This window comes from Mercenaria mercenaria, chromosome 11 (genome assembly GCF_021730395.1).
Source record: "Mercenaria mercenaria strain notata chromosome 11, MADL_Memer_1, whole genome shotgun sequence".
NCBI lineage: Eukaryota > Metazoa > Mollusca > Bivalvia > Venerida > Veneridae > Mercenaria > Mercenaria mercenaria.
In genome coordinates, this window is record NC_069371.1 from 22479433 (window position 1) to 22488185 (window position 8753).

The following is an 8753-nucleotide window of genomic DNA, read 5'->3' on the forward strand; positions in this document are numbered from 1 at the left end:
GAAAGTGTCCTTTATTTTCGTACTTGCAAATTTTAAAGGCAAATGAACAAGGTTTCATACCAAACTAATATTCCCAATTATTTATTTGATTTTTGTATGATCTAGACTTTTATCTGCAAGAAAAAATATATTTATGGAGCAAAACATATGTTTATATTGTGTTCTACATCTTGAAAAGTGCACAGCTCTCAGCAGAAAAGTATATTTGTTTGTATAAAGGGAAGATGATATTTCAAAAAGAAACATAAATCGTAGTGGGTCATTCAGACACATTCTTGTAGATTTGGGCCAAAGTTTATGATTTGGGGCATTTTTCCTATTTTTATTACCTCCCCTTGATGCTCTTCATTTAGGAAATTACAAAGAGCTTATCTAAGTTTACTTCATGGATTATGCTGAATTCAGATTTCTACTCGGATTTTGCAAATTTTTAGTGTATAGATACAATGACAGTCAGAGATTTTATGCTAAATGGGTATGTGATGCTTGGATGTGTCCCTTCAAACCAAGTCCACGTTTAAAATTTGCTGAATAGCGACATTTTTGGGGAAAAATACTCTGGCAGAAAAGAGTCTAAACTGTGGATAGACATCCGAGTCTGTCATCTATCTGTTTATCTCCATAAGTGAAGTTTGTATCAACTGACTGAAGGATCAGAGTTAAAGGATAACACTACAATGAAAACAGGTGAGTCTCGTAATATTTTATGTTTTAATATGACATGCAAAAATTTCAAGCTAGATGCAAGGTATGTGCTCACTTCCTTCAACTGATTCAAAGACCATTTACCAAGATAAAACTTACAGGCATTTTTCCATCATTTTGGGAATACCATCCACCAACACCAGTGGAATTGGGAAAATGCTCTCAGAAATTGTCTAATGTGGAAATTTTCCAAAGTACCAAAATTTATTTAAAGATATTTTTGTGTAAAATATTATGGATATGTATTACATTTAGTAATTGTGCAATAACCAAATAAATATTACTTTAATAAACTCAAACCCATAAGTAGGATTTATATTAACAAAAATTTTCATTGGGATTACCTCTTTTATTGGAGGTAGATTTATAATGGAAAAAGCCCTGATTTTAGTTGTAAATGACCATTAGCATGCTTTTTATATTATTTGTAAAAAGCAGATAAAGACATATTTTCATTTCAAAATGTATATATTTTTGTAAATTTATTTGTTTTGTTTTTCAGCTGTGAGTTGTTTCTTTTGAAAATGCCTGCTTGATGATAAAGTTTCAAACAACTATGAAGTGAGTGGATGTTCTAGAGAGGTAATCATAATTTAGTCATTTGCAACAGTGTATGTGTTTGCCAAAGTACCTGTAGAAATATACACTTACTGAAGTAAAAACTCACTGAATGCTGAAAAATGAAAACATTTAATTGCATCCATTGCTACACATACAGCATGTTTTAATCTTCACATGCCTGCTTTACTGTTTTACAAGTACATACTGAATGTAAATGGTTTGTGTCAAAGTTAGTATGTTTTTTTTATATATATTTACACACCTGTATTTAAATAAAGAGTCACATGCCAATATTCATACAAGTATGAAATCTTGACCTCTCAGTCTATGATACAAGAATAGCTAGTAGGACTTCATATAACTTTAATTGACATACATTTGTAATGTGACTATGAATATTGATAAGTTTTTGAATTTTTAAAATATACTCTTTTTCAGAAAAGGAACCTCTGCACATGTATGAGAAACAGATTTTACCTTTAAAGTGGTCCATATAATGTTGAAAAGGATGAAATCCTGTATCTGTCAAAATGTAACAACATTAACAACCATTTTAGTTTGATTTGTGTTTATTCCAGACTAATTCTTCAAAGAATAAATGCTCATCATCATCCTTATATTGGAATAAAAGGAAGGAAGGTATCTACATTTTATTTATAGTTTGTCTTAGTGTCTGATCAGGTCTGATTTCAGATCTTTATAAATGCTTGACTGAATGTTATTTTTTGACAGAATATTTATGAACTTTGTTTCGAATTTCATGTATCTTAAATTCAATCAAAGTGTAGCAAAGTAAAAAGTATTTAATGTATTTCATACAATTGTTCCTTTCAAGGAGGGGGAGGTCTATGTGATAAATTATTTTCATTAAAAGAATAAAGGGAAGATGTATAAATTATATTATACATTTACTTATACAAAATTTATTAAATGATTGAAATAGTGAATGTAAATTTTATTCATTTACAAATATGTGAGAGGAAACCCTCCAACTGGCTTGTAGAAGATCAGTAGTTCTACCCAGTAACATGATGTCACAAATATTTTAACTGGAGAGCCCATCCCCATCCCACCACCACCCATAGTCAAATGAAAGACATTCAGATTGTTATTCTCTCACATCTCTATTTTTCAGTGACAGCTACAGTCATGGTAAAAGTAAATGCAGTCAGAAGACCTCTGATATCACCTGAAAAGTCAGCCTTCTCAAGATTCTGTATCAAATAAAAATAACAAGGACTGTTAAAAAGACTTTTTATAACTTGCAAATGTGCAGTCTGTGACATAACTGTCTGATCCAGGTAGTTAAGTGTTGACAAGATGACATTTCATCTCTATAGTAGAGGACACAAGTTTGAAATGCAGTATGTCATTGTGAAGGCAAAATGTTTATGAAAATAGTGTGTGTGTTTTCCAAATAGAGAGGCTGCAAGTGGGGACTCATCAATTAGTGTTTTTGGAATAAGTTATGGACATCTGAATAGTGAAGATCTGTCCCTTTTTTGGATTGCCACAGACCAAACTAATGATTGGTGCCTTTGACATAAATAGAAGAACTCACACTGGACACCCTGAAGATGGAATTATGTTGTTTGCATTAATGTTTCTTTTTCAGATTTATGGAAAAACATTAGAATGTCATTTCTTAAAAATGTTGATAGTTGTTTAACCAAAGGCCCTGTAACTGAAAAATATCTTTATTCTTGACTTTATATTAAAATTTTAAAAAATCTGATACTGTTTGATTACTTTAGCATGTATAACATTAAATTTGTTATATTTAAATTTGATAAAATTTAATGTATTTTGAAAAAGATGCACTAGAACATATCTAAATGGAATAAACACATGACAGTCTTTGAATATCTGTAAAAAAGCACATGTTTTGCAGTTCTCATCAGATTTGGTTACCAATTTACAGCATAATTATACATGAAGGCTTATTAATCAAACATATGCAGATCTAATTGTATATTTTCTACCATAGATAATTTTATTTCATATAGACTTTTTAAATCTTTAAAACATACTGAGAAAATATAGCAAACAATGGTTGAATTAGTATACTTGATTTTGTGAGACTGTTGAAATATTACAATTCTTTTTCCCTCTTAAGCCTGTATCATAAAATCATATTTTCTGATGAAATTTATTTTTTAAGAATGTTGCAATGCAGATTTTAATGAAAATTCATACATTTGTAAAGTTACCTATATTGTGTTAGGTAATAACTTAAGCCCATATATACTAATTGGCCAATGATTAAAGAGAACATCTGAGTTCCTAGCTGATTTTCTGACTAATTTAAGACCTCATTCATATAACAACATCTATTAATCTTCAGAAATCCAGTAAAATTGTCATCTGTAAAACAGGTTTCATTCTAAGATATACAAGGCATATAACATCCTATTTTACAAGCATGTATTTACTTTAATAAATAAAGTAGATTTAGTTGTGTATTTTGATAAATTTTGGAAAAAGCATTAGGAGATATGTCTGCAACTGCAGTTTGTATTAACTGAGTATTTACTGGCACTGAAATGTGCATGAACAGGGTTTTTCTGAATAAACTTAGTAAAGAATTAAATCTACATTGTCTATAGCTATCCGTAAAAAGTCTAGCCATTGTCTTGATAGTTTGAAAGAATTAAATACATTGAGCCGCGCAATGAGAAAACCAATATAGTGGCTTTGCGACCAGCATAGATCCAGAGCAGCCCGCACAGTCTGGTCAGGATCCATCCTGTTCGCTTTCAAAGCATATTGCAATTGGAGAAACTGTTAGTGAACAGCATGGATCCTGACTAGACTGCGCTGATGCACAGGCTGGTATGGATCCATGCTGGTCGCAAACGCACTATGTTGGTTTTCTCATGGCACGGCTCATTTAAAGTTGTATCTAGCAAAATATTGACTAAACTGTTCTGTACATAATTTGATTGTTAAAGGAAGAATGTGCATCATGATTGTTATTACATGAACATACTGTATTATTTTTAAATATCATGATATTTTTCAGTCTTGGATTACACTGTTATTTGTTCATACTTTTGAATTGTATTTAAAATGTATACATTAAATCAAATGGCGAAGTAGACATAATTTTGCTTTTACTACTATTTGTTTCCATGGCAACAAAATGATTTCCAAAGGTGAAAGGACACTGTCTTTACACCAACACACATAGATATTTTTATGCCGAATCTTTTCCTTAAATTCCTCGATTTCTCCCTAAATTCTTTGGATGGTCTCTTCTATCTAATATTTTGACCTAGGATGATCCCTGCTTTTTAATGCAGAATGAATGTTGTAACCATGGCAATTTGAAAAAAAAATTGGACAGTCATGATTAGTAACCATACAATATCTTAAAGGTCAGTATCAGTTGGTTATGAGTATTTCCAACTGCTTTGAACCTCAAAATTAGTTTACCCAAAAGAAAGAAAAGTGCATACAAGGTTGTTGAGAACTGACCTTGTGACAATGCTTTAAGTTTCATAGATCATTATTATGGTTGTATCCTTCTTAGTTCTGCCCAGTGCTTCAGGTGCGTTAGATGCATTGACAGTTTGCAGATGAACTTTTCTTGTTTCATAGAATACAAAATTGATACAGAAAGTGCTTTAAAAAGGTCTGAATTATAATTTTCTTGTACGTTGCCATGGTAACGGAACATTCTCCTTAATTTCTAGACAAAGTGTTGGACAGTATAACTTTGTAAATTGATTTTACATGAAATGCTTATGTTTTGCTACAATTCTGTATCTGGTTATGTAATATTATTTCAGGTTATTCTGTAATTTAGGCATAAATGAGTTTGCTGAAAACTCATTTTTTGTCAATTTTCAAATTTCTGTAAAAAGCTCAAATATGAATGACCCACTAAAATTCCTCGTTAAATTGAAATGGGTATCATAGCTCTGCTGAATCCATACAAGTATTATATTCAGATGCGTGCACTTTTTTTTCTATTAGAAGTTGAAAAATATACATGCAGACCAATTTTTAAAGATAATGTAAAATCTTAAAAGGGGGTATTTATAAAATTGTTGCTTCTAAAACTGTGAAAATGTTGAAAGACAATATTTGTTTTAAATAATTACTTCAGGTATGTATTTCAGGCAAATATGAAAATTAGTGCTTTATTTCAGACATAGAGACCATTATGTGTGAAGAAAATTGTAACATTTTAGTAAAATTTGACTCTCAGAAATTGCCATTTTTCGCAGAAAGTATAATGTTCTCGTTTCCATGGTAACCAGAGCTGGTTCATATCTTTTCACCCTTGATTCTTCATATATGGCTTGAATACTAAAAAGGGTGCAAATATGAAGTAATTCTGAGACTATGAGTTTCCGACCCCTTCTTTAATTTTTTGGTTCTTACAGAGAATTGGTCTTAACACGCGGAAATACAGATTGTAGAAATATGCTAGCAAAGTTCAGAGAGTTTCGCCGGCGTCGTTGCTTTTGACCTATATCAACACGTTGAATGCGCTTATTTACAACAAATAGAAGGTGTAAAAGAAAGCAAAGATGACGTCAATGGAATTTAAATATGACGTGGATATGTATTACTGTGTTATACGTCTTATGACACAGCTGAACAAGAAAAACAAATAAAGAATTTATGTATTTTTGGGTCGATTTGCGTGGATGTTTCTTAGGGACAGTGAAAGTTCGTAACCTGATTTTGATGTCGGAGCTTTAACAGTTTTTGGTGTCTTAAGTTATATCATATACAATGCAAATCTCCACAAATAAAGTTACAGACAGTTACTGTAAATCGGAGATTTCCTCAGAGATTTATGTATTCCAATTTGTCTGTTGGATTGCTATTAATAAAATCTATCATTGAGTACCCATTTATTTATACCAAGAGGCAAGTAATAATGATTTAGACACTTTGGAAGAGTGTCATTCTTATTTTTATATAACTAAACCGAAATATGAAGAATAAAGTTTCGCATATTCGACTTAGCTCATATTTTAAAAGAATATGCGCACAGATGCAAATAAATATGGAGATGTAATTATGGCTTTTCATTTGTCGTAGCATTCCTGTCAGTAATTCGATCTAGGAATTTCGTCACAATACTTTCAGGAATGACCATGCTTATTAGACTCTCATTTTGGATCGAAGAACTAAAAAGTTTTAAGTAATTAATAAGTAAAGACATAGAGTAGAAATTTCCAAATCACAACTTACATGTTCATAATGAGTTTGTTTAGAATGTTGCTGCTTTAATATGTATCAATTTCTTGTTAGATCCAACTTTCGGTAACAGCTTTCTCAAACATTGTCAAATGCTTGGATAGTAGAAAGTATTGTTGATCCATTGTTTCTGATTACCTCCCTTTATGATTCTGATTGTATAAGCACATGTGCATGATTGAAAGTAGTGTTTTTGTAGTCATGGCATTATGCATATTCCCTATTAAGACAGCTGCTTTATATGTTTTTAACATAAATTGTAAAATAAAAGGCTTATGAGACTTAAAAAGATATACACTGCAAATTACTTGTTTGAAATAAAATAGACTTAAAAAACAATAATGTTAGTGCTAGTGTGTGGAAGAAAATTAAATATTGGGGATTTATGGCGGGTCACGAACATAAAAGGTCATAGACTCATTTGTGTTCGTGCCTTGGCATTTGCCAGCACATTGTCTGTTTTTTAATTCATAGTATATATGAATAACATATTATACTTCCGATATATATCCGGAGTGTAATTTTTGTTTGTTTTCAACATGTTACCGAATTTCCGGAGTAAACAATTATATTACATTATTTCCGATAATTCCGGAATAAATATTCATATTGCATACTATTTCCGATTTTCCGGAATGTATACAAACTACAAACGTTTTCTATATTATTTCCGAATTTTCCGGAATTCTAACATGTCATTATTTCCGATTCTCCGGAATGAAAACTTTTTTTACAATTCTTTGAAGTTGTTAAAAGAACTATAAATGCCAAAACATTAAGATTTACATATTAATAAATTGTTTTAACTGAAGAAAGCTTAATGTTTTATGTAATACTCCCCTTTTCTAATAATACAGACTTTTAAAAAATATTGTTAGTGCTAGTGTGTGGAAGAAAACTATCCTGACGTTTCGCTTGATCTAGATTTAAAACCCTTAAAAGATACACATTGTAAATTACAATGTAGATATTTCAAATGAAATAGACTTTAAAAAAATATTGTTAGTGCTAATGTGTGGAAGAAAACTATCCTGACGTTTTGCTTGATCTAGATTTAAAACCCTTAAATAAAGTTTCCAAGTACGTTTCATTATACTAGACGTTCTGAAACAAATCGGAGTGTACTTCCTGTTGTACAGACAAATAAAATTACAGACGTCCAGTTGACATTCAAAAACGTAGGGAATGGCTTTCTGTCATGGCAGAATCCAATAAATTAGATAATTCGAGGTGAAATAATGTGTGCTAATCTGGGAATGACAGCATTATAGTGCTATATGTAAAATTGTGATTGGAACAGGACGAGAATTTTATTTTCCTACCCAGAGATTTGTCTGATGATCACTTATCTAGTTTTTTTGCTGAGAATGAAACACCGACAAAATCTATCAATGTGATAGTATACATTCTGCTTTATAAGCAGTAGCTTTCCAGTGTCAACAAGTAACTGCTACATTAACTAGATGCCCACGGGCAACATGTCGAGCCCGCCGGGGTCTGGGAGTTGCACGCGACACACTCTCCCATTGAGGCAAACATTTATGCCAAATAAAACAGATTGCTTTATGCATGTCAAAGTTACAGCCCGGACAAGCCTTAAAATGATATTTGACCCCCAACTGTGACCTTGACCTTTGAGATAGGAACCTTGGGTTTGCACATAGCTCTCCGTCTTATTGAGTTAAACATTCATGCCAAATATAAACAAGATTCCTCAATGCATGTCAAAGTTATGGGCCGGACAAAATCTGACATGATCTTTGACCTCCAATTGTGACCTTGACATTTGAGACAGGAACCCGGAGTTTGCGCATGATACTTTGTCTCACTGAAGTTAACATTCATGCCAAATGTAAACAAGATTGCTCCATGCATGTCAAAGTTATGGTCCGGAAAAAAAATACTGACGGACGCACGCACGCACGCACATACACCGAACAGGCATTTGGACGATTTGCGGGCTCGACAAAAACTATGTACAAAGTGTTTTACATGCCATGCTTTCTGTCGAGCGTACTTAGTTATAGATCATTAGATTTGGTTTAATAATTACTTAAGACAGGTCCCAATTGGTATTTTCCTATATTTTGGTTGTGGTGTCCTAGATGTTCTCTCCAGAATATAAAACAAAATGAGATATAGTATTGTCAAATATTTATAAGCACATGCAAAATGATAATAAGGGTTGTTTCCAAATTTATTGTAGTTGTTTTTTAAGATATCAATTACCATTTGGCAACCTACATTATATTTCGTGTTTGTTTGAAGTT

At 31.8% G+C, this 8753-nt stretch overlaps 1 long non-coding RNA gene across 1 annotated transcript; it reads left to right on the forward strand.

Moving 5' to 3' along the window:
- The first annotated feature begins 400 nt into the window (after positions 1–400).
- LOC123532903 (uncharacterized) lies at positions 401–4369 on the forward strand. Its single transcript, XR_006682771.2, has 4 exons — positions 401–687; positions 1208–1287; positions 1845–1905; positions 2402–4369. It is a non-coding gene; the product is annotated as an uncharacterized LOC123532903 (long non-coding RNA).
- Positions 4370–8753: the final 4384 nt, after the last annotated feature.